This window comes from Hemicordylus capensis, chromosome 1, assembly GCF_027244095.1.
Source record: "Hemicordylus capensis ecotype Gifberg chromosome 1, rHemCap1.1.pri, whole genome shotgun sequence".
NCBI lineage: Eukaryota > Metazoa > Chordata > Lepidosauria > Squamata > Cordylidae > Hemicordylus > Hemicordylus capensis.
In genome coordinates, this window is record NC_069657.1 from 445,475,739 (window position 1) to 445,502,904 (window position 27,166).

At 45.4% G+C, this 27,166-nt stretch overlaps 1 long non-coding RNA gene across 1 annotated transcript; it reads left to right on the forward strand.

Moving 5' to 3' along the window:
* The first annotated feature begins 4,055 nt into the window (after window positions 1-4,055).
* LOC128340777 (uncharacterized) lies at window positions 4,056-6,996 on the forward strand. Its single transcript, XR_008313949.1, has 3 exons — window positions 4,056-4,162; window positions 4,708-4,743; window positions 6,946-6,996. It is a non-coding gene; the product is annotated as an uncharacterized LOC128340777 (long non-coding RNA).
* Window positions 6,997-27,166: the final 20,170 nt, after the last annotated feature.

A 27,166-nucleotide genomic window follows, 5' to 3' on the forward strand; every position in this document is an offset into this window, starting at 1 on the left:
ATGCAAATAGGTTTATTGTAAGATACCAGCTGTTATTAGATTTTTAGTTTTTCGTTGCATCTTTTCCAAGAAAAAAAAAGCTTTATTATTTCTGTTAGATTTGGGATGGGGGGGGGATAATTCTATGAGGCCTTTTAAGCCTGACATAGCTTAGGGTCTCAGCATGTCCTAATCCACCCCTGATCCCTAATTACCTGGGCTTGTTTCTGACTTGCAACTGGTCCATTAGACATTCTCCATTACTTCACCTCTGTGTTTGCAGATTTTGTACAGAGTGCTGGTACATGCACAGTTTCCATCTTTCAGATGACAGTCTAAAAGCCAAATTGCCAGTTTCTAGAGTTTGGCAGTGAACCCAACATCCGCTGTATGTATGTGTGTGGGGCGATCTCCCTACATTGGCCATGTCATCTGAACCTCCCAATGTTGGCACATTGTACCTGACCTTTGGTCCCATACTCAGCATCTGTAGCCAACATCTTGGTTACTAATGGGTTTGGAACCAAAGGTCAGGCAGAATATGCTGACACTGACAGGTTCTAGCAATACAATCAATATCGCTGTATCTCCCCTCCCGCACCGCCCCACCCCCAGAAGTTGGTCTTTCCACCAAACTCTGGCAACAAGGGGTTCAACTTTTCCTGTGTTGACTATCCTGCTGAAGATTGTACAGTTTCACATCTGTGGTTTCAATTGCTGGATGCTTTTAACTGCTGCTGTTGATAGATCTGTGGCTTCTTATTTTTAACTTAATCTGTACTTATAACTGCTTTAAAATGTTATTTAAAAAGCAGCGTATAAATTTATCAAATAAAGAAAGCAATGTTTAATGCTAATGAAGTCTCATTCTTTATGTACTATCAAGGCATCATATGCCACCTAAATGTCTTTGATAAGCTGTTTTCTGTCAGAACAGCAGCACACACTAGACTTCTTCCAATAGTAAATTTTATTTATTGCCAACAATTCACCCTATTGCTTACAATTCAACCCTAGCCAGGACTAGGAAAGTGCAGAATGTTTCAAGCTCAGAACTTTCCAACTCAGAATGGGCCATTTTGAGTGTTCTGCGCTCAGAACAGAACACCTTTCAAATCAAGGGCCTGTTCCGAGCTTGGAGTTTAACAACCCCATTCTGAGTTAGAACATTTCGAGTATTCTGAGCTCATTCTAACAGAACAACTGGCTCCACCAGTTGTTCTGAAAGAACATTTCGATCATTTGTGTTCTGTCCTGAACTTGGAAAGCAAGACAAATATTGTTCCATGCACATCCCTAGCCAGGACAAATTCCCCTCAGAACCTCTAAATTGTAGAAATAACAAATAAAACTTAACTGAGAACTGCCTCTGGTTACTGGTCCATCCATTCAGTTCCTTGAGAAGATCATACAGACTCACCTATTAGCTAAAACTGGCTGACATATGGAGCAAGGATGCGCTAGTGCAATGAGAGAGCAGACCAACATAACTTCCCAACTAACTACACTGGTGCAGTTAGTTTTTTTTTACTCACTCCTCTTCTACAGGAAGCCAAATGTGCCACTCAAAAATATATCCCTGAGGGTTGCGCAGCCATCAGAGGCATATTTTTGGGTGGCACAGATTGCTTCCTGGAGAAAGGGAGGGTGTCAAAAATGGTCACTTCCCTGCTGCACTGGTTCAATTAGTAGGAAAGTTCTGTTAGGCTGCTTTCTCGTTGCACTGGTGCTTCCTTGCTATGTATGCCAGCTACTGTTTCCTCTAGTCCATTTTCACAGCCACTCTCATTCTGAGACCTTCTGGGCTTGCCTCTCAAAGAGGAGGTACAGAACAACGTCAGCCCAAAGATGGGTGAGATTCCTTTGTTTGAAGCGCTTCAATTCCCCCTTCGATCAATTGTAAATTAGCTCTGAGTTAGGAAATATGTTAAGGATTAAGTACATCTAACTACCCTTTCCGGGAGAGATTTCTCTGTTGCTTTATTTTCACTGCTTTCCAGAGAGTGTACTTTGCCCTCTGTTTTTGTCACGAAGAGTGGCTTAGCAAACATGGAAGGGAGCAGGCCCCATTTTTATAAAACTTTCCAGTACAGTGATTTTCAGCTGATTTCAGTCCTTTCGTCTCCTCGAATTGTACAATTGCTCTGAAGATAAATAAAAGATTCAGCTGGATGCCGCTGGAGAGCGTAGCAGCATGTCTCTGGCATTGCTCAAGTCTTATCTGATTTGGATTTGTATACCTCATGGGGAATGGCAAAATATTACAACAGACGGCATGATATTTCTGAAGAATATACTGGGCTTTATTAGCGCTGATTTTACTCCCTGACTGACGGCTTTTTCCAGGTTCTCCCCCCGCTTCCTCTTATTAATCCATGCTACTGTATGTAAATGTTATTCCTCTCCCTCCATAAGGGAAGCAACCAGCGATTTGTAATAAATGCTTATGAGTGCCTGAGGCTGCACTTAAACTTTAAAACATCTATTATTAAGTTGCGAGAGAGAGAGAGGACAGACCCCCATCATAATGACCAAACGTGACCTCGGAGGAATTTTAAATGGTGGTTGGCTGTTCTGCATGAAACACACACACACACACACACACCCTGAAATCAGAATTATGGGCAGACCTGTTTTAACAGCTGCATTTTGATTATTAAAATGTCCTTTACCATTCACGTTGTAATGCTTTTGTGGGCTGGCATAATGTTTTTTTGGGGAAGGGGGCATTACAATGAGTCATTGTGCCATTGCTGATGCCGTGACAGACCACGGACACCCATGGACTGATTTGATGTCACACAACATACAGTTTTTAGATAATACAGGGAAGTGATTATGTGTTTCTTTAATTGTTAAAAAAAAACACCCCTGCTTACCCATTTTTGGCTCGCGCTATAGAGCTTTCAGGTGTTTTGACAGTTGGCAGTCCGAGCCCACTCTCATAATTATTTTATTAATGTGACAAGAAGCCCTACAGATTTCCCGTGTAGCCAAGATGCATTTGTCCCAGAAATAATTAAAACTGCCAGCCTGCAGCAACAAGGCAACACAAAAACACTTCTGGCAAATCAATGTTGAGAAATGCATCCCTTGTACGCGTGCCAAATCTTTGCTTCTCCCCCCGTTTTGCATTTTTCTAAATTGTCCATGCTACATGGAGTCATCGACAGCCCTTATTGACCCACTGTGGACGGGGGAATGCACTTATTTTGCAAATGCCTTCTGAACAGATCTTTACAACCTGCCATATATGTTGGGTACAGTATTTACATCTCTGATGACCAAAAGGACACCGTGTGAAAGCTGGCGTCTCACCTTCTCTTCTCACAGGGCCCCCCTCCTTTAATGTGAAACTTTTCTATTTCATGTTGCTCTTTCCCTCCCCTGTTTAAATGTTAGACTGTGTACCATTCGAATCGAGCTTCATGAATCGCTCGTGGCGTTATCTCGGCAAAGGACCGGCCGATGCATGGATGTGGTTTCTGAGTGGCTGTATGTTAATAAATGCAAAGGGGAAGAGGAGGAGGAGGAGGAGAAGAAGATAAGTATAGAAAGCTCCAAATGTTTGACAAAATGTCACAAAGGATTGTATTTGTATGTAGTAGCACGGGCAGGACGCAATGATTAGTGTGCTGCCACAAGTCTTTTACCAGCACTACTTCCAGCTCATTCTGATAACGCAGCGGCTCATAGCTTTGAATATTGTATATGTACTTTGAACATATCTGTGACTGGCTGTGCTGTCGTTCACTTGAAAAATGAGGTTTCCGTGAATGACAATCCCGCTCTGTGTTTTTTCCCCCCTCTCTCTCTTTAGACAACGTCTCCAAATAATTATTATCATGCTAATAACATTTGTATCCTTTTATGTATAATTAAGATCTGCCCGTCTGAGCATGAAATGGGGTTGTGGGGGGGTGGAATAGGCTTCAACCTATTTAGTAAATCAGTTCTCCTTTTTTTTTTTTGCATTTCTGCCTGCTCAAAATCATCCTAAGTGATGTGGCTACACTGAAACCCACAATCCTGGCTCACTAACCTTCTGGGAACTGTTTGAAGAATAAAAAGTTAAGCGATGTGTGATGTTTCTTTTATTTTAAGGAAAGGTGCTGCTTAACTCCTCAGCTGCTGAGTTACGTGAAGTGAGACGCTGTGCAGAGCATTGACGCCTCAATGCCTGGTAAATGTTTTTGAATTATTTATTTTTGAATTAGCTCCTCTTTGGATCCTGTAAAGTAAATATGGAACACTTGATAGTCTTGCTTATTAGCAGGATTCTTCCTCTATGTTTCCCCCCACTTTGCTATCGCGCCTTGGGAGTGGTGTATTCACATCTAATTTGAAATTGAATCCATTCTGTGGCGATTTTGTTCTGTCTTTTATTAAAGGCATTGTCTGTGCATTCCTTTGCAAGGATGGCTCTGTGCTGTCATTATTGGCAGGCAGTTCTGCTCACTGCGTGAACATCAAATGTGCACCCGCTAGTGAAGGGCTGTGCCCATTTGCATGACGTGATTTATAAGGTTATCGGGAAACTCCTCCATTTATCAATTACGGAAGCGCGCAAAGCTGCTCGTGAGCAAATCAAGCAATATCACCTCCTGGCAAGGAAATATCTAAACAGGGAAGGGGGGCTGGAGATGGAAGGACTGGTTGTGCATTGTGCTTTCTGTCACTATCATTTGGCTCTTGGTAGGTGCCTATTGCTGATGGTTTGTCTTTCAGATCTGCCAAGTGGAGGATTTTTAAGGAAGGCTGCAGGTAGGTTTTCAGCAGGTAGGATTTCTTCTTCAAGTCAGTTTATCAGTCTATGCATACACAGAGAAGTGCCTTTTTTCGTCTCTGCAAATGGTTGCAAAAGCACTCGCAGAACACAAAGACTCAGGGCTGGCTGCTAAAATTGGGAGGCCCCCATTTCAAATCTTCTGTCAAATCTTACTCAGCTAATAGGGAAGAGGGATTTCCTGTAAAATTGCTCTCCTGTTTTCTGAGAGCCAATGTAAATGCGATATAGGAGTTCAGTGAATGAACTGCCCAATGTCCTTTTCTTTTGTCAAAAAGCGTCTCGGCCATGATGGAGGGGGAAGGCAGGGGCTAAGACCTTTGCACCATGCCTTGTCCCCAATCAAGAAAAAAATGTGCCCCTAAGCTTTCTGCTCTGTGACTAACAGCAGCTTTGCAGGGTGGGAGGGTGGTTTAAGTGGAGGAATTGGAATGTGGGGAAGGGTTAACCACTCCTCTCCCTTCTCAATAGTCCCAATCAACAAAGAAAAAGGCTATTATTATTATTATTATTATTATTATTATTATTATTATTATTATTAATTTATTTATTTACACAGTCAGACAGGTGTTATTGACTGGTTTGTTTTATTCAGACATCGAGTCCTTCCCAAGCACCTGGGATGGCTGAATTTTATTGTCAATGGTTATAGATATCGTCGCAGAATATAGGCTGTTCCCAGTAAAGCTGCTTTTTGTAATTGGCTGATGGTGATTTCTGTGGCCCCTATGGTGTCGAGGTGCTCTACAAGGTCTTTTGGAACTGCACCCAGGGCGCCAATTACCACTGGGATTATTTTGGTCTTCTTCTTCTTCTTCTTCTTCTTCTTCTTATTATTATTATTATTATTATTATTATCATCATCATCATCATCATCATTATTATGATTCCTCCTCCTCCTCCTCCTCCTCCTCCTTTTCAGGCTTGTTCACATGGCTTTATGGGGTTGGGGAACAAGAGCTCCTACCCTACTTCCTCACATGATCAGAATCTTCATTTGGGTTTACAAACTTACAGAACACATGATCAAGGCAGCCGTAGTGTCCACTGCTCAGATCGGAAGCTTTAAGCCCCGCGCTGCCACGGAATATCCTCCAACAGCCCCTCTGCCTCCCCAGCATGCTTTGCGCTGCCAGTAGAAGGGACAAGCTTCATCACATCAGTGGTTGCACTCTGATTGGCCATAGCGCAGCAGGAGATAGACCCAGCCCTGCTGAAGTACTGCATAAACTGAATCACAGAGCGTGCTTTGCAGAGTGGCGCTTCCATGGCTGGAGCCCCGATAGCCACAGATCTCTATTGTTGCCATGACTGCTCTGCCCAAAGAGCTGAGTAAAAAAGGTGAGTGGGTTCCCAGAACTAGAAGAGCACAGCAGGAAGGCTTTCTTTTCCTCCTGCCTTGGTTTGGAGCAGGTAGAGAATCTGGGTTACCCTAGTTTGAGGAACCTGGGCTGGAGGGATCTTTGTGAGTTTACACAAGAATTAAAATATGGGTCGCTAACCTGCTTTTAATGATTGTGTGAATCAAATACTATTATAACTAGCAGGGGTGTAGCTAGGGGTCAGGGTGCCCGTGTTTGACCCTCTCACTGGCAGCCCATTGGAGTGAGGGAGATAATGAAGAAAATAAGAAGGGTGGAGCTGGGGGCCCCTCAGGAGCTGGGAGTCCCGGGTCCTTTGAACCCATTCTCCCAATTATAGCAACACCCCTGATGACTAGGATATAGCATCATCCCTGCAAATACACAAAACACTCCACAATAGGGCTTGATGCCACCCTCCAAAAGGCTGTTCATATGGGAGCAAGCAGTTCTTCAGATTTGTCATTTGAGACAGAATCATAGCATTCTAGGATTTCCAAATTTTAAGGGATCTTGGAGGTCTTCTAGTCTAGCCCCCCCCCCCCCGCTCAGTGCAGGGAATTGCCCAGAATGCAGATGTGTGGCTGCAACTTGCAGTCCTGTCCTGGGCTTATCTTCTGCTGGCATTCCTGTGGCATGTCAAGACGACTCAGACAAGTTGTTTAAATGAGACAAAAACGTTCCATGCCCACGAATGAATTGCCGATGCTAATTCCCCTATTTCGCACTTGCCTCCCTGTGTTTCTTCACTGCTGAATGTATTCATGAGGCTTGCTCTGAACACATCTTTGCTCAATCTCTCTTTTTTTCATTATCTAGTTACTATCTTTTGCTAGTGAGAGACATGGCTGTCATAAGAAAACACTCTAACTTATGTGCAGGAGCACAGGAGTTCTCAGGTAGGTTTGAAATGAAAGAGAGGTTGGCTCATCCTTTAGATACAGGGGCCACATTCGCATGTAATGCGGAACTGTAGTTAAAAGGGCCAGAGGTTCCATGAATGTTCCAATTGGAGTTTGGTGTGGCAATGAATCCAAGGTTTTAGATTTGGAACTCCAGTCTGAGCCCTTGGGTTGTAGTGAGTTTTGTTGCTGCAACCCAAGGTTGGATGCAGCATTTAGTATGTCTGAATGTGGAACTGCAGGCTGCATCCCCTTCAACCGGAGTTGAGGGAGGAAGCTCCTCCCTCAACTCTGGCTGTGATTGGCTGTGCAGGCTGTCCTTCAGTTAAGAAGTAAGCCCGCACAGCCAGTTCCCCCTTTTCTCTGCTGTCTCGCTCTCCGTTACATCCAAATTTGGATGGTAGAGTGGGGGGACGGGGTATGGAACCCCGGGTCCATTGGACCCATTGTTCTGCATCGTGTGTGGATACAGCCACAGAGTTACCAACAACCTCTAGTTAATTTATTGGGGGGGGGAGGAGTTTAAGTATGAACATTAGGCTCAGTTTAGAGGTAACAACAATCCTTAGTTGGGTGTTAAGTGTATGAACCTTCTGTTTCACATGCTCTCTGCCCTCTGCTTTCCTGGCAAACCACAGTTTCTTTTTACATCCAAACTGGGAAAACTGTGGTTTTCTTGCAAACCATACTTGAAAACCATGGATCTGCGATAAGAGAAAGAAGTGCAGGAAGGCACAAAGGGAGAGGGAGAGAGGTGATCACAACCTCAAAGGCAATAACATGAAGCATCACATCACATATCTCTAAATTGGGCCTTAGTCCAGCGTAGCAACTAACTGTGTGAAACCATGGCTTTGACCCAGGCTTTTATATGGGTGTTCGCTTGTTGCTACTGCACCTATGGTGTGTTTCATGGTATTATTGTGAATTTGTTTCTTTTACTTTTCATTCATTCATTCATTTATCAAATTTATGTACCACCTGATATGCGTATCTCTAGGCAGTGTACATAATTTAAAATACAACAAATATGAACAGGATAAAATGATTAAAACGATTTTAAAATAAATTTGTATTTCTCTCTCTCACTGGGGGATAGAATGAAGAAAACGCTGAGCCAACAACGAAATTGACTGGGAAATGAGCTCTGGAACGCTGTGTGGGCCCTTCCGGGTACTGTCAACAGTTGCTGCATGTGATATCACATGCAAGGGGCGTGGCTGGCATGTACAAGGAGCCTCTGGGGAAAGGGGAAAACACTCTCTCCTGGCTACACACCTGATTGGGACGCCTGCTTGTGATGTCAGGGCAGGTGCACACTCAGCGCATCTCCAGCATTATCATGTGTTCATTTGAACTGGCTCATAATTAGTCATAACAACAATGATCATATGCCAATAATTTAACTGAGTTCTTACCAAAAGGATGCCTCCTTCTTATCCAGTTACACAGTGATACATTATCCCAGGGGTGGGCCTTCCATGAGGCAGGGTGAGACGGTTGCCTCAGGTGCAGGGGCACAGGAGGAAGTAGACACAAGCCCCCACTACCATCACAGACCCCACCCCAGAGTCTTCCCTGCCACTCTCTGCCACTGCTCCTCCTATCCCTTTGAGCATGCTGTTCATTTTCCCCTCCTTACCCCACTGGGGCACCTTTTCCTCCTCCTGTTGACTTGAGTTAGGCATGCCTCTGCCACCCCTGCCTGACTTGGTGGTACAGTCCGAAGGTACTCCAGTGCCACCACTCCCATGGTGGAGCACCAGTGTCACCAGCCCAGAGTTAGTCTGGATGCCAGCCATTGAGTTCATCCCCGAGCCAAAGAATATTCTGTCTCTGCATAATATTTTAGATCTGCATGCAGTCCAGAAGTGAAGCCCGTTAGACTTTTGTCCTGTGTGCTGACGATATTTAGTGAAGTGTGGAGGCCAGGCACTTTTAAAGGAGCTGCTCATTCCCACCCCCTCGACCTTCCCGTTGCCACCTTGAATCACCAGACTGGTTTGCAGTTCATCAGAACCAGACTGGACCAGTTCACCAGACTGCAAACCAGTTCAAATTCGGACCGGACCTCGAACGGTGGTCTGTGCACACCCCTACTACTGCTGAGGCAGCTCATAGAATTAATAAAAGGGATAAAATGGTGTTGCTGACCACACAGATGGTGTTGCTGACCATACAGGTGAGTGATGGAGCTGCACTACCACCACACACAGACTTCGGGGGGGGGGAGCGCCGTCACAGCAGGAAGCTGCCTAGGGTGGTGGCCACGCTGCTAAGGACCCACGTCTTTACTTTTAAAAGTGTTGCTTGCCACCCCCCTCCCACCCCCAGTGCTATCTCAAACCACTGGGCTGGTTTGCAGTGTAGCTGAACTGGAGTGAACCAGTTTGCCAGACTGCAAACTGGTCCAAATTCAGACCGGCCCTCGAACCATGATCCTTGCACACCCTAAGCAATAGTGCACTGGAGGGCCAGGGTATAAATACTTTGAATGAATGAATGAATGAATGAATGAATGAATATATAAATAAAAGTGTCCTAGACTTGCTTGTTCCACAAGGAGAACTGCTGGATGCCTAAGGCTGGCTAAGTTTGTCAGCTGAATTTTGAAATTTCTCCATTGTTGAAAATTCATTTTTAAACAAATTACATTTTTAAACCAAACGTTCTAAAGATTAACTCATAGAGAGTAGAGAGCAGCACACCTAATGAGAGGACTTGCTTGCCATTCACTGCCGACTTAAAATCGAAAATGTTCATTTTTCATACTGAGAACTTTGACTGAATAATAATTTTGAAAGAGGCACATGCTATTTGTGCTAAATGCCTAGCCCCCAGCCAGTAGCACTGGGAGTAAGGATAATAAATCATACAGGTGCATGCAAATCAAACTGGGTATTTACAATTGTGCTATAGACTATGGTTTATTGTATTTTATACAGAAGTTACTTACAGAAGTAAGTGGTTATGTGAATTAGTTTGAGCATTGTAAGTAAAAACCCAACTTTATGGAACCCAGAAAACCAAATGGATAGAATAGAATAAATCATTACACAAATTGCACACATTATATTTGTTCTGCATCAGCAAAATTGGAATATTTCTCTAAAACATATTTCTCTTTGTTTTAGGCTAAGGCTGAAATTCTATGCATACTCACTGAAGTTAGCAAACATGCATAAAGAGGACTGGTCAATGGAGTTGAGCCTGGCGGTCATGGGGAAAGGCAAATTTCTGAATACTGAAAAGTACCTTCTATTTACCACTGAAACTTAGAATGACAGAATCATAGGCTTCATTCGCATGTAACGCAGAACCGCGGGTCCAATGGAACAGAAGTTCTGCTCCACCCCACCCCCACCCCCTGCTCTGCTGTCAGAATTCAGACATAATGGAGAGCTGACTGACTGCACAAAGGAGAGGGAACTGGCTATGTGGACTTCCTTTTTTCATGAAAGACAGCCCACACAGCCAATGACAGCTGGGTTGAGGGAGGAGCTTCCTCCTTCAACTCTGGTTGGCATTAACGCCACCTGTATTTCTGCATTCACACATAATGCAGGCTGTGTAAAACCTCAGGTTGGAATGGTGAAACTCCCTGCAACCCAAGGGTACAAATTACAGTTCAGAAAGCAGAAACCTTGGTTCACTCTCCAGACGGAATCAGAATTCTGGGGGCCGGGCCTGCATTGGGGCATAATGGTCCAGTAACCTCTGGCCCCTTCAACACTGGTTCTGTGTTATGTGCGAATGCGGCCGTAGAATGTTATAGTTGAAAGGGGCCTTGGAGGTCTTCTAGTCCAACTGCCTGCTCAGGGTAGGAATCCGCTGCAGCATTCCTGACAGACGGCTCTTAAAACCATTAGAAAAGAAGAGCCCACCACTGTTTAAGAGACACAATTTCACTGTTGAACAGCTCTTACTGTAAGGGATTGCTTCCTAATGCCTGGTCTAAATCTGCCTCCGTATAATTGTGACCCTTTGGTTTCATTCCTGCCCTCAGGAGAACAGGTCTGCTTCTCCTTCTATGTGACAGCCCTTTAGATATCTGAAGATGGTTATCATCGTTCCCCTTCTCTCGATGTATCTGTTCCTTCTACGACGTGGTTTCCAGACCCCTACCCATCTTGACTGAACCTTGACTGAACCCTCTTCTGAACCTGTTTGAGTTTACCAATATCCTTCTAAAATGTGATGTTTGCAGTCCTAATGAGATCTGATCTTCTGTGGGACTTCTGTAACTGGAGCTTCCAATGCTTTTTCTTTTTCAAAAAGTAGGGTGGGCTGAAGGGTTGATTTAGATTGATGTCGTGGTGGGGGGAGACGCTAATCCTTTTCCCTCTACACCATTGCCTTGATTTAAATTTTATGCATTTACTTACTTACTTACTTACTTACTTGTCATTTTTCAACAGAAAAATTCTCAATGTAGTTTTTCAACAGGAAAATTCTCAACAGAAAAATTCTCAAATTTTTGATTAAATTGACTTCTGTAAGAATTGTGCTTCTCAAATTTTTGATTCAACCACTTACTTCTGTATAAAATACAATAAACCATAGTCTATAGCACAATTGAATCAAGTACCTCAAAAAAAGGTACAGTATAGTTGTGCCTGCACGTTTTTCTCTCCCCAGGTAAATAGCAGCCCCATGCAGCTGGCATGGGAGAGAGGATCTAGACCTTTCCCTATACACCAGTCGAGATGTGATGAGAGGAGAGCTGGTCTTGTGGTAGTGAGCATGAAGTGTCCCTGTTGCTAAGCAGGGTCCACCCTGGTTTGCTTTTGGATGGGTCACTACATGTGAGCATGGTAAGATATTGCCCTTCGGGGATGGGATCATAACTCAGTAGGAAAGTATCTGCATGTCTGCATGAGGAAGGTCCCAGGTCAAGCTCTGTCATCTCCAGGTAGTGCTGGGAGAGTCTCCAGCCTGTAACCTTGAAGAGCTGCTGCCAGTCAGTGTAGGTAATCAGGGCCGGATTAAGCTAGTGCGGGGCCTGTAGCATATGTTATGAAGGGGCCCCAAATTTTAAAAATGGACATAAATATTGAATGGTGACGGGCGGGCAGATGCAGCCAACTCAGGAGGGACTCTCCTCACTGCCTGCTGGCTAGTGCCAAAGTCTCAGCAGGCTCCAGGAAGCACTTGGCACAGATCTGAGCACAGCCCCTCTCCAACCAAGAGCAAACAACAAGTGTTCCCATTGGAACCGCGGGCTGGGCAAGCAGGCCGTCTTCGAGGAGGCCAGTAAGCCACAGGGCGAGGCAGCCTCCTTGCAAGAAGCCCAGGAAAAGCCACCTCTACAGCCTTGATGGCGAGTAAGGCAGAGACTCTTTGTCTGACCTCGACAGGGGCCCTTGCCCACGCCTCCTCCCCTCACCCCGCCCGGCAAAGCATACCACGCGTCCTCCCTGCCTCCCCCCCCCGCTTTCCCGAGGATGGTGGGGATGGGTCTTCTTTACCTCGGTGTCGGGATCTCCCCAAAGGCGGGAAGGCAACCCACAGCCAACACCACCATCTGCCAGGCGCGATCAGGGAAGACACTCCCAGAGCTGGTGCTCGCCGAAGCCCCTGCTGAGCAGCCCCGGCAGGGAGGCACCATCGCGCGGAGAGACAGGGCAGCTTTGTGCAGCCGCTCGCCTGCCACACAGCCGCTAACACCGGCGGTGGCAATCCGCCCCCCCGCTCCAAGCATCACCCCCGGGGGAGCCCTGAAAGCGGGGAGAAGCCACAGCCCAGACTCCCCCCAGGGAGTCTCTCTTTCTTTCATTCATTTTCCCGATGGTGAGTGGAACATGCTGCTGTGCTGCCAATTCTCATCTCCCGTCCCAACAGGAGATGAGAATGACCTGGGCAGCAGCAGCAGGCAATGAGGAGAGTCAGCATGAGCACCAGTAGAGAGCAGAAAGAAGGGGCAGGAGGCAGACGTTCAAACCAGGAGTGCGGGGCCATTGAAAACGCGGGGCCCGTAGCAAATGCTACATTTGCTACTATGTTAATCCGGCCCTGTAGGTAATACTGAGCTAGATTGACCAATGATCTGACTTGGTATAAGGCAGCTTCCTGTTTTCCTATGAGTCATGGAACTGCCACTTCAAGTGTGGTTTGGTCCTTCCTTATCATCTCTATGGCCTAAAAACTTGCTGATTCTTAATTAGAAGGCTGTGATGCTCTGGAACCTGATGCACCTGCTATCCCATGGAAACTGGAATAAGAAAATTCTACAGTTTATAATAGCCTTGCGTGTAGGGAGCTGAAGCTTGTCTCTCCATATTTCTCTTTGTAGGGTCTGCCACAAATGTGCATCACTGTGTTAGAGGGGGATTTTTCAAGAACAAGCTGGCACACATGTGAATGATGTCTAATGGCAGCAGGGAATGGGTTTCTGAATAGATTAGTAGGTGACGTCATGAAAAGGAGCCTATTTATCACCATAATTCAGTGCAAGATGCAACATGAGGACTTGATGGATGCATTTTATGGTTTGCAGCCAATCATAATAATGGATCTATTGACGAGAGTTTTAGGTGCCCTTTACTCACCCTTCACAACTCGACAAAAACAACAAGATGAGGAAACGTTCAGGCTGGAAATAAGTCAGAAAGTTCCTGTGTGATGCATTTCTGAAACTTCAAGATGTCTCCAAACCTTCCAGCCTTCAAGCAGAGTTCAGAAAGAGTAAAGATAGACTGTTAAGAAATATTTCACCTGAACTGTAACACTACCGATCCTGTCCCCTAAGGCAAAGAAGTTGGGAATATGCTTCTCTTAGTCGTGATCTCACTCAGTGGCCTTAGAAAGCCCCTCTCTCTCTCTCTCTCTCTCTCTCTCTCTCTCTCTCTTTCTCTCGGTCTCCCCTGTATATTTGTATACCACCCCAAACTTCTGCCTTTGGGCAGTTTACAGTAAATATGACATAATTAAAAAGCAATTTAAATTTTAAAAACAATTTAAAACAAATTCACATGAAAATCTAGTAAAAAGCTTGGATGGAAAAATGTGTTTTAAGCATCTTCATAAAACCTGTCAAAGATAAGGAGGCTCTTACTTCAGCAGGGAGCTCATTCCAAAACTTCAGGGCAGCAACAGAGAAGGCCCGTACTTGGGTGGCCACCAGGTGAACCTCCTCAGATCTTCTTAATAGGCAGTGGGGCTCACACCAAAGAAGGTGTTCTCTTAGATTCCCTGGGCCTAAGCTGTTTAGGGCTTTATAGGTTATAACCAGCACTTTGTATTTTGCCCGGAAACATATTGGTAGCCATTGTAGTTCTTTTAACATAGATGTAATATGGTCTTTTCAAGATGAACCAGAGAGACCAGCACTTTGAACATTTAGAATGTGTTTAAAATGGCAAATTATTATCTTCCTCCTGCAGCATTAGTCTGGGTGTCAGACACTATATGCATCTGTATGAACAGTGCCTTTTGCCTGGATTTCCACATGTGGTTGCACAAGTGGTGTGCGATGCCAAGTTTTTACTCCCTGAGGCACTTCTCACGATTACGGGGAAGAGCCTCTAGGGGGTTTGCGGGGAGAGTGGGCTTAGCTTGCTCTCCCCGCACACGAGCAGCAGTCTGTTCTGGGCAGCCGCAGCGGCCACCCACACAACTGCTGGCTCTGTCACAGAGCCGGCTGGGGCTGGGGATTTCGGGGGCCATTGGCCCCCGGGAGCTCCAGTATGCCATGCACGAGCACGCAGGGCATACTAGAGAGACCCCTGAGCCGGGAGGCTGCTTTTCAGCCTCCCGGCTGGAGGTCTACTTAAGAGTAGCCATGGTGTGGAGCTGCGCTGCGGCTACTCATGATTTGAAAAACCAGGTTTGCGGAGTGCTGGCTCCGCAAACCCGGTTTAAGAGGCAGGCTAATGAAGTGGGCTGGCTGCTTGTAAGCCACCAGGCTTACACGAGCAGCAAAAATCGGGCTAGGCTCTCCTAGCCCGATTTTTGCTGCTCATGGGCATAGCCCCCCTTTCTAGTATATGTGTCTCAGCTTCTAGTTGTGAAGTAGCCTTTGTTAATGTCTATCCATCTATATGCCTTAAGCCAGGAGTTCCCAGCATTGGGTCTCCAGATGTTGCTGGACTACAATTCCCATCATCCCCAGCCACAATGACTTTTGGCCATTATGGCTGGGGACGATGGGAGTTGTAATCCAACAACATTTGGGGACCCAACCCAAGGCTTAAGCCGTCCTTGCTTTGTACATGCTTAACATTGTAGAAATGGTATCCTTGACTGATCCCAGCGAGTGCCCTGGGACATTGGGAAGGAGGCAGTCTCTGTTGAGTCCGAGTTGTATTTCCCCTGGCAATATACCATATGCCACTTGTTTATCTAGTGAAGATGGTGCTCGTTTAATTCAATTTAAACTAGGCTTGAAAAGGACTTCAAACTGAGGAGGTTTTGATTTTCAGCCTTAACCTACAATTAATATGTAACTTTTTTGGCACTTGGTTTACCAGAGATTGCTGTAATTATATTGTGGTTTTCCTCCACTCAGATTATTCAGATAATATCCTTGACTAAGTAAAGTATTTAATATAAATCTGGAAATCAGCTGTGGCACATCTGAAGATGGTAGGAATGAGGGCTCAAGGAACATATGTTAAAATTGTGCCCTTTTGGTCGAATTGAAATAAAAATTACAATTTTTCACCAAAGCCAAAGCGGTGGAAGAGGCTCTAGGGAGCGTTCATGGACTTCATTCTTCTTATTCTCCAGTGGTACATCAAGGCATATAGATCTTTCCTTTATCAACCTTTATCAAGAAATTAAGAGCTGGGTGTGTTTATATGCTGAACCAGGTCCAGGATCCATACAGGTGCTGATAACAGGGCAGGTTTATGAAACAGGGAGGCTATTCTCACAACCACCCGGTTTCAGCTGGTCATGTGCTGCAATGCAAGCCGTGCGGCTCCCGGCACACAGCCCTCTTAAATGCCCCCCGTTAAACGAGGTTAGTGGAGCGTGCGTTCTGCTAACCCCATTTCCCTGGTCGTGTGTTGCTGTGGCAACTCATGAGTAGACCCCCCAAAGGGAGGCTACAACAAGCCTCCCAGTATCAGAGAGCTCCCTAGAATGCCACGTGCACTCACGCAGGGCATTCTGGTACTTCCGGGGGCCACCGATCCCCGCCGTGACAGAGCCGGTAATTGTGTGGGCAGCCAATCTGGCAACCCAGGGCAAGCTGCCTGCTCGAGCCCAGGGCAAGCCTGAGCAGGTCCAGTCTGCTCTCCCAGCAAAACCCATTTTAGTGCTTTACACTGCTCATGTGAAGTCCCTTGGGCCTGATCCAGCAGGGCTGTTCTTATGTTCTTAAAGCACGTCAAATCATGGCTTTTTACCCAGGCTTTTATATGATTGTCTCCACTGCTTGCAGCTGCTTGTATTTTTTACTGTTTTTATGCTTGTGTTTGAATTTTTTTAAAATTAGATTTGGTTTTTATATTTTTTAGCTCAATATTTTAAAGTGTCTTTTTTATAATCTTTTTTTAAAATTTTATTGCGAGCCGCCTTGGGATTTTCTTAATGAAAGGCGGGGTATGAATTTAACAATAAATAACACCCTGCACCAAACCTCCTGATGATCTCTCCCAGTGGTTTCATGTAGATGTGAAAGACCATAGGAGACAGTATGGAGCCTTGTGGAACTCAATGCTTTAGTTCTCACTTTGCAGAGCGGCAGTCACCAAGTAACACCATCTGGAACTTACCAGAGAGGTAGGAATGGAACCACTGTAGAACAGGGCCACCCAATCCCACCTCCCTCAGGTTACCCAGAAGGATACCAAGCCACCAAGAGATCCAAAAGTATCAGCAGAGTCACACTCCCTCTGTCAGTAGCCAATTACAGATAATCCGATTTATGAAAATTACATTATTAGCATTCTTATTTTTTTTAATCCCCTTCCTAATGTTCCCTAGCATGGAATTGGCCTTTTTTACAGCTGCTGCACACTTAGTTGACACTTTCAATGAGCTGTCCACCATGACCCCAATGCCTCCCTTCTGGTCTTTCGCCAACAACTCAGACCCCCATCGGTATATGTGAAGCTGCCCCACTATGTATCACTATACACTTGCTTACATTGAGCCACATTTGTCATGTTGTCACCCACTCATGCAGTTTGGAGAAATCCTTTGGGGGCTTCTCACAATCTCTTTTAGACTTTACTACCCTAAATAGTTTAGTGTCATCTGCAAATCTGGCCACTTCATAAGAACATACAGTAAGTACTGACCTGCTGGTTCAGACTCAAGGCCCATCCTGTTTCACACAGTGGCCCACGAGATGCCTCTGAGAAGCCCACAGGCAAGCTGTGAGGGCATGCGGTCCCTCTCGCTGTTGCTCCCTGCAACTGGTATTTAAAGGCATCTTGCCTCTTAACCTGGAGTTGGCCTATAATCACCAGACTAGTAGCCAATAACTTCCCCAACTGGTTGCTTACCCCAACTTCTAGATCATTTATGAATAACTTAAAGACCACTAGTCCCAGCACAGATCCCTGGGGGACCCCACTTCTCACTTCTCTGCATTTAGACAACTGTAGATTTATTCCTACCCTCTGTTTCCTGCCCTTCAAATGGTTACCAGTCTACTCATGAACCTGTCCCCTTATCCCACAACCGCTAAGTTTACTCAAGAGCTGTTGATGGGGAACTTTGTCAAAAGTTTGCCTGTTGACACTCTCAAAGAACTTCAAAAAGTTAGTGCGGCAAGTCTTGCCCTTGCAGAAGCCATGCTGGTTCTCCTTCAGCAAGGCTTGTTCTTCTATATGCTTAACAATTTTGTCCTTAAGTACGCTGTCCATCAATTTACCCAGCACAGACGTTAAGCTAACTGGCCTGTAGTTTCCGGTATCCTCTTTAGCTCCTTAAAAAAATTGGAGTTACATTGGCTACTTTCCAGTCATCTGGTATAGAAACTGATTGTAGAGACAAGTTACATATTTTTGCTAGGAGATCAGCAATTTCACATTTGTGTTAAGAACTCTTCGGTGGATTTCCTGCTTGCTACCACAATACCAGCTCTCCTCCCCAAGGAGCAATACACAATTAATTTGCTTTCTCTGAATATAAGGCAGCTGGGAAAAGAAATTCTTATGTACCTGCCCTACTTCCTCAGCAAGGACATACCTCACAGTGACCAACATCCAGGGGAAAGAAGCAGTGCTATGGGAGACCAGGGGATGGGTCATTTTTTATGACCTCCCCCTCCACAGGAAGCCCTCTGTGCCATACCAAAATATGTCCCCAAGAGCTCCTAGTACTCAGGAGTAACTCTAAAGGGCTACTGAATTTCAGTAGGACTTCCTTTGAAATGAATTTACTAGAGACAGTCTTCCTGAAATTTAGTAGTTCTCTAGAGGAATTCCTGAGAAGCACTAATGAGTGGTTCTGCAGTGGTCACATGCACTTCTGGATGAGCCCAATATGGTCTGAGGAAGATGACATGAGGCTCGCAATGCAAAGAATTCAGTCGCCCTAGAAATGTGTTGATTGTGGTGTGGTAAGTGAACATTTCCCACATTGAGATCTTGTGTAAAAGTGAAATGTATCCAAGGCTTTTAGTTTTAAGCAAAAGCAATTTAGGTGAAATGTATTTATGGTAATTTCCCAGTAAGTGTGTTTTCAACTGAACAACAGCCAAACTCTCTCTCTCTCTCTCTCTCTCTCTCTCATGTTGAGACATCTTCAGTTTGCAGCCTGACTTATTTTCATAATCACTCCATTCTTTGCCTCTTGTTTCCCAGGCTGTTATTCAAATTACACTTATTCCAGTTATTATTTCCATCATTTAGTATGTATTTGACAGAGAACTTATTTTTATGCTCTCTTGCCCTGCCAAATGTGTTAACTGTTCTTTTTGTGGGATATATATAGAGAGTGTGAGAGAGATAATATGAAAAGAGAAGGGTGTTTCCCCCCCTCATGCTGCCTTATAACATTAAATGACAAACAGTATGCTAAAGCTTGAGATTTTGACTTTAATGGCTAGTTATTTGAAATATTATACTCAGAGATCTTAATTTACAGCAAGTGAGACACCACATTCACTTGTACCAAACCTAGTAACCTTGCTGTAAGGCCATGGCAATGATAGTTACCAACTCATGCATAGTAAGTGAGAGGACAGCCAATCAGCAGTTCATAGGAAATGATGCAAACTGGGATGGACTGTGGACTATATAAATTCCAGGGAATTTCCTCAGTTTGAGGGACAGTCTGGAAGGAAGGGAGAAGGCTGGGTTTTGACTTGATTCTATCATTCCATTGGTGTTTTTTCTACCACATACAAAATTGCACTGTCTTGATGACAACCAAATAAAGATATAAGAGGAAAACTTGAAGTGTTTTGAGCCCTTGGTAGTAGGTGCCATAGCCAGCCCATGGCTGTGGGTGGCTATACCAAATTCAGGCATGGGAATATGTGTTCTTCACCCAAGAATTCGTGAGGTCAGTGGCTGGAGCAAAGTGCAGAATACAGAAATTGTTACTCTGCTCATCAGGCAAAGGCTAAAAGCAAGGCAGGCTCCTGGCATTTTAACCAGGCCTGTCCCAGACTGGGGTTTCATACTTCCCACCATGTGCAAACCGTGGCGATCTTTGGACTGGACTTCCAGGCATAGATCCAGTCCCACACAGGCCTGGAGGGCCTCCAAATGCTGGTCTTGTGGGGGGGGGGTCCTCCAAATGCTGAGTGTCCAAAATATGGTATCTCTCCACAAGTTGTGGGAGGAGAGCTGGTCTTGTGGTAGCAAGCATGACTTGTTCCCATAGCTAAGCAGGGTCTGCCCTGGTTGCATCTGAATGGGAGACTTGATGTGTGACCACTGCAAGATCTTCCCCTCAGGGGATGAAGCCGCTCTGGGAAGAGCAGAAGGTTTCAAGTTCCCTCCCTGGCTTCTCCAAGATAGGGCTGAGAGAGATTCCTGCCTGCAACCTTGGAGAAGCCGCTGACAGTCTGTGAAGACAATACTGAGCTAGATAGACCAATGGTCTGACTGAGTATATGGCAGTTTCCTATGTTCCTATGAAGTACTGTATCTTATTCAGAATCTCTTCTAAAAATATAAATAAAAAGTTTCCCGCTTTCCCTGAGCATGTTCTGGTGTAAAACATAGTGTGCAGTGGCAGGGGAGGGGGGCAAATGCCTTTAGGCCCAGGGTCCAAAATTACCTAGGTGCACCTCTGTGTGCAAAGGTCACTCTCCCACACTCCTATTCCCTTCTGTGCCTCACAAAGGCTTGGAGGTCTCAGAGAACTCTGTCCATGTAACTCGTTAGGTGAGTCCCAGCTTGCTCTCAGACTCTGGCCATGAGATTCAGGGATGGCTCCTGTTCCCCCAGTGTCTGAGGTGGTGCAGAGAGGTGCCACCCCTCCTCCTCCCATGGTATGTGTCACCAGTGATGCTTCTGCCCCTTCAGGGGTGGCACATGACACCTCGCTTTATATTTCCAGGGAGATGCTCTAGGGCAGGGATTCTCAACGCTGGGTACCCAGATGTTATTGGACTTCAACTCCCATAATTCCCAACCAGAGGCCACTGAGGCTGGGGATTATGGGAGCTGAAGTCCAATAACATCTGGGGACCCAACGTTGAGAATCCCTGCTCTATGGCCATCACTCCTCTCCTCCACAGTTCCCGAAGGTGGAGGAACAGCATTAGCATGTAGTGCTGTTGTGAGGAGGGGTGCTGCCCAAAGTGTCTTTTGGTCCAGCTGAGCCTAGAGCTGACGACCTTTTTACCTACAACCTTTGCTCCTTTGAGGCCACCTCCAGCCTCAGAGGCACGATGCCTCTCAATACCAGTTGCAGGGGAGCAACCTCAGGAGAGAGGGCATGCACATGCCTCTTGCCTGTGGGCTTCTTAGAGGTTTCTCGTGGGCCACTGTGTGAAACAGGATGCTGGACTAGATGGGCCTTGGGCCTGATCCAGCTGGGCTGTTCTTATGTTCTCCTGCAACTCAATAGGACTGTTCTCACAACATTTACTAGGGTAGGAGACCCTACCCTGTGTGGGTAACCGATATTTGAGCCTCTATTCATGCAGAACAAGGTCAGAAGCAAGGATCTTGATTGTGTACTAAGCCCTAGAAGGCCCTACACAGATTTTGTCCCCAGCTTGAGAATGAGATAGGAGGAAAGACCCTCCTATCTGACTGAGGCTTAGCACACAATCAAGCTCCCTGCCTCCAACCTTGTTTTAAATGTGCAGAGAGTCGCGCACTGGGAGAGCATGCAGTGACCAAACCAAGGTAGGATGCTTTTCCTGCCCTAGTAGTCATCATAAGAACAGCCCTAACAGACAGAGCATGGATACACTGGTGCAGTCAGAGAGTAACCTAACTTCACAACTAACTGCACCAGTGCATCAGGGAAGCGGCCATTTTGGATGCTGCTACTACTACTACTACTACAACAATATTTATATACCGCTTGTCAACCAAAGTTTTCAAAGCGGTTTACATAGAAAAATAAATAATACATCAAGAAGGTGGTCCCCTGTCCCCAAAGGGCTCACAATCTAAAAGGAAATATAAGGCAGATACCAGCAACAGCCACTGGAGGGATGCTGTGCTGGGGTTGGACAGGGCCATTTGCTCTCCCCCTGCTAAATATAAAGAGAATCACCATTTTGAAAGTTGCCTCTCTGCTTAGTTAGCAGGGGTTAACAGGGATGCTGTCCTCAGGGGCATGGCTAGGGGAGAGGGGGCCTGTGTTCACCCTTCTCCCCAGAAGCTCCTTGGAGTGAGGGATATAATGAAGAAAATAGGGAGGGGAGGAGCTGGTTGGCCCTCAGGAGTGGCGGGGGAGGGGCTGGGTTTCTTTGAAACCATTCATTCAAGTATAGCTACACTCCTGGCTGTCGCCTTCCCTAGGAAGCCCTCTGTGTAATCCAAGAATATGTCCCAGAAGAAAGAGCAGGGAATCAAAAATTGCTGCTTCCCTGCTCTACCAGTGCAGCTAATCGGAAAGAGCTATGTTGTATTCTAGCCAGCATTTTTATGTTCAGTCAATCAATCAATCAATCAATCAATCATCTTTATTACGGTCCAAGATCAGTATGAGTATTTTTATGTTTTGTTGTTTAAAGTTTTGTCCCAAGATGTGTGTGTGTGGGGTGGGGGTATCCCTGTAGAGAGTGTTGGCGTGGAGTCAGAAAGGAAAAGGGAGGGGAAAAGATGTGGAGAAGAGGGAGTTGTTTCTGAATAAACTCTTAGTTAAATCTATACATGATCACTTTGTGTTTGTGAGGGACATAGCTATCAAACATAAACAGATCAGTTTGAGGTCATCCACACAATCAGACACTGAGGCTCTTCTCACGATCGGTGAGAAGAGCCTGGGGAGGGTTAGCAGGGAGACCAAGTTTGTAAGCTTGGTTTACACGACCAGCAAAAATCGGACTAGGCTCTCCTAGTCCGATTTTTGCAGGTTGTGAGAATAGCCTCACTGTATTCTAATACCCTGGTTTGGGAGCTATGTGTGTTCCCAATTTTCGGTTGTGTGGAAGAATGTACGAGGGAAACCTGGGTAGAAGTGATTTTGTGGATGCAAAGTAGAAAGAAAAGCTACCCAGGTTTTCCTCCTACATTGCTTCCACACAATCACTTCTACCCAGTTTATCCTCTTACCTTGCTTCTAAACAACTGAAAATTGTGAACACACACAACTCCAAAACCTGGGTTAAACACATTTTTTGATTGTGTGGATGACCTCTATGTGTTGGAGAGAGAAGAAGCTGTAAAACAAGCTGTTAGGCTTGTTTTTTCAAGGAATATGAAAAACTCTTTTTTTCAAAGGAATGTTTTCAAGGAATTTTTTCAAGAAATGTTCCATGAACTACACGTGTTTCAGGAATAAGAACATAAGAACAGCCCTGCTAGATCAGACCCAAGGCCAGCATCCTGTTTCACACAGTGGCCCACCAGATGCCACTGGGAGCCCACAGGCAGAAGCTGAGGGCATGGCCTCTCTCCTGCTGTTACTCCCCTGCAACTGGTATTCAGAGGCATCCTGCCTCTGAGGCTGGAGGTGGCCTATAGCCCTCAGACTAGTAGCCACTGATAGACCTGTCCTTCATGAAGTTATCCAAACACCTCTTAAAGTCACCCAGGTTGTTGATTGTCACCACATCTTGTTTCAGAGAATTCCACAAGTAGATTATGCGTTGTGTGAAAAAGTACTTCCGTTTGTTGGTCCTAAAATAAACTTGGCAATCAATTTCATGGGATGACCCCTGGTTCTAGTGTTATGGGAGAGGGAGAAGAATCTCTCTCTCTCCACTTTCTCCACACCATGCATGATTTTATAGACCTCTATAATGTCTCCCCGCAGTCATCTTTTTTCTAAACTCAAAAGCCCCAGGTGTTGTAGCTTTGCCTCATAAGGAAGGTGCTCCAGGCCCCTGATCATCTTGGTTGCCCTCTTCTGCACCTTTTCCAGTTCTACAATGTCCTGTTTTAGATGTGGTGACCAGAATTGTACGCAGTACTCCAGGTGTGACCACACCGCAGTTTTGTATAAGGGCATTATAATATTAGCCATTTTATTTCCAGTCCCCTTCCTAATGGTCCCTAGCATAGAATTGCCTTTTTCACTACTGCCGCACATAGAATTGACACTTTCAATGAGCTGTCTACCACAATCCCAAGATCCCTCTCCTGGTCAGTCACCGATAGCTCAGATCCCATCAGCGTATGCTTAAAGCTGGGCATTTTTTTTGCCCCAATATGGATCTCTTTACACATCCCAACATTGAAAACCATGTGCCATTTTGTCACCCACTCCCACAGTTTAGAAGATCTTTTTGGAGCTCCTCACAATCTGTTTTGGATTGTTTTGGATTTGTGTTTGTGTTTGCGTTTTGGATTGTGTTTTGAGGAGCTGTCTAGTGTGTCCTGTTCTTCAAACAAAAGAATTAGTGAAGAAAGTTCAACTCTATATGGTGGTTAAGCATATATCTGAGTTAAAGTAACAATAGATCAGAGAAGCAGCAGCAAACAAATTTGTATGTGACTGAAAGTTTTGTGTTAAGAGAGGATTGGAATGCAGATAGGGTTCTCTTAGTTATGATTTTGTATAGTCAGGATAATTTTTAGGATAAAAAAGAGGGGATCCAAATCCAGGTGCAGGCCACCTTTGGGCTTCTTCATGTGACTCTTCTTTACTCTACAGTGTTTAAATACCCTGCTTCTTTCTTGCAACTATTTTTCATGAAAAACCCTGTATAATCAGTGCTACGTTTTGATGTCCTAAGCTTTGTCTATGTTCATTCCTATATAGGGGGCCTCGTCTCACGATCAGTGAGAAAAGCCTGGAGAGGGTTAGTGGGGGCTTAGCCCGCTCTCCCCGCACACAAGCAGACAGTCTGCTCTGGGTGGCCGAAGCGGCTGCCCACACGACTGCCAGTTCCATTATTAAACTGGCGGGGCCTGGGAGGATCGGGGGCCACGCGGCCCCTGGAAGCTCCAGCATGTCTTGCGCGAGTGCACAGGGCATGCTGGAGACCACACACACACACACCCTGAGCTGAGAGGCTGCTTTTCAGCCTCCCAGTCGGGGGTCTACTTGTGAGTTGCCACACTGCGGAAACTCACAATCAGAAAGCCCGGGTTAGCAGAGCGCTCGGTCCACTAACCTGGGCTTAGGGGAGGGCTACTTAAGCGGGTGAGTCTCACGATCGGTGAGAATAGCTTCATGCTGTACCGGAAGCTTTATAAGTAAACCACTATTTTTATGTTTTTCTGCCCCTACTAACTGAGCAAAACAGTGATGATTCTCTTTATTTAGCAGTGGGAGAGCAACTGTTGCTATGCAGCCCCAGCACAACATCCCTCCAGTGGCTGTTGCTGGTGTCTATCTTATGTAATTTTTTTTAGTTTGTGAACCCTTTGGGGACAGGGAGCCATTTTGTTTGTTTATATCTGTGTAAACCACTTTGGGGACGTTTCTTGAAAAGCAATATATAAATATTCATCATATTTGTCTTTGTATTAATTATTTTTAGTACAAAAGAACAAACCCACAATGAGATATAATTTCTGGCTCATCTTATTTATTTATTATTTTTCTCTGTGTAAACTACCCTGTGCCATTTTTGGATGGGCGGTATAGAAATTGAATGAATGAATGAATAAATAAATAAAATGGCCACTTGCACCTAAAAAGGAGGCTCGAGCCTTTGAGCCTCTTCGAACCAGCTCGAACTGAACCAGGATTATTTGGTTCAAGCTCAGGCCAGCATTGCCAATGCAATGCCCTGTTTGGTCTGAGTTCAAACCTTTGAACCGAACTGGTTCGAATTCAAACCTGTTTGCACATCCTTAAATAAGACTGCCAGGAAGGCCGGTCCACCCAGGTTACCTGAGACAGTTACCTCAGGGGGTGTGGAAGCAAGGTGAGTGGCAGAGCCAAGAGGAGAGGAGAGCTGGTCTTGTAGTAGCAGGCATGACTTGATCCCTTAGCTAAGCAGGGTCCACTGTGGTTGCATATGAAAGGGAGACTAGAAGTGTGAGCACTGTAAGATATTCCCCTCAGGGAATGGAGCCACTCTGGGAAGAGGAAAAGGTTTCAAATTCGTTCCCTGGCTTCTCCAAGATAGAGCTGAGAGAGACTCCTGCCTGCAATCTTGGAGAAGCTGCTGCCAGTCTGTGAAGACAATACTGAGCTAGATAGACCAATGGTCTGACTCAGTATATGGCAGCTTCCTATGTTCCTATGTGCCTCTCGCCACTCACCCACCCACCCATCCCCGGTGGCACCCACACTGGGTGCTACTGCTTAAATGTGTATTTAAGGCATGAGTTATGCCACTTGGCAGCATTACTTCCCCAAGTAATGGCTTTCCATGGTCCTGTCCCCTAGACTTGTACATATTCTTTGAATCCCAACTAATAAACTAATAAGCAGACCAGTTGACGAAAAGAAGCAAACCAATTAAAACAGAGGAAAAGAAACAAAGCAATCACAACAGGAAGAGAAGGCAGTGCAAACAGAGAGCAGAACTTTGTCAATGGCTGCTCTTCTGGCATTCTCACCAATAACACGAGAGGCTCCATTTTGTGGCTCTATTTGACCTTGTTTAGTTTGGCCAGCATCAAATCGACAGTCCACCCTCCCAATTCCTCCACCCGTAATAGAAAGCTCATCCCCCTGTGTGAGTGTATTCTGCTGGAGATGTGCCATTGGAAGTAATTACGTGATGAAAACTATTTAATGTTGACTAAAATACTCTCCCCAGGTTCTTTCAGACCCTGTGTCTTATATCTTGTTGAAGCAATTTTATATCATGCCTTTCAAGTACTGTAATGGCCACTTGCATTGACAGAATCCTCGTAAAAAAGAAGACCGAGACCTTGCTCATGAAGTGCTATTGATTTTTCTTTTCCTCCCCCCTCCGCCCCCAAGTTGCCAAAGATACAACACTGCTGTTAAAGAGAGAAGGTACTTTGGCCTTCAATACTGTAGGAGGGCTCCTGTGTAAGCAAGGCGTCAATGGGTTGCGGTGATAAATAATGTATTTTGGTGATAACTGCCCGTGTTCGTTTTAGTCAGTTTTATGTGACTCAGCACTTGCTCATGGCAAATGTTTTCTTTGTAGCTTCCAGCAGCTGCCAAAATTGGTTGCAAATATAGGAGTGAGCCATAGCCAATGTGGTTAATTACACCAGGAGGTTAAAAATAAAATAGCACAAAGGAAACGCAAAACATTACTTTAGGCTGACTTTGTCTCCAAGGATAGAGGAAGAACAGCATCACTGCAAACTTAATTCCTTGACATATTGCACATCGCAGCTATGAAGCATTGATATTCCTGTGCACATGGAATTAGGTCTCTATCAGTATTCCCTGTGATAGGAATTCCCTGATGTTGTTGACTACAACTCTGATCAGTGGGGCTGTATTTGGGCTGCTGTGCACAGCAGCACCTGACACCAGCGTGCATGTCTTGGTGGATGTGTAGGACAATCCCAGTGGGAGGCACACTGCTTTCGTGTCCCTCACAGTGCACTGGTGGAAGCAGGAGGCTGAGGGAACATCTGCTGCTGGTGATATGGCCAGCCCATGCAGCGAAGCACAGGTGGACCTTGCTGCATGTGGAAGTGCTGGACACCAAGCACGCAGCA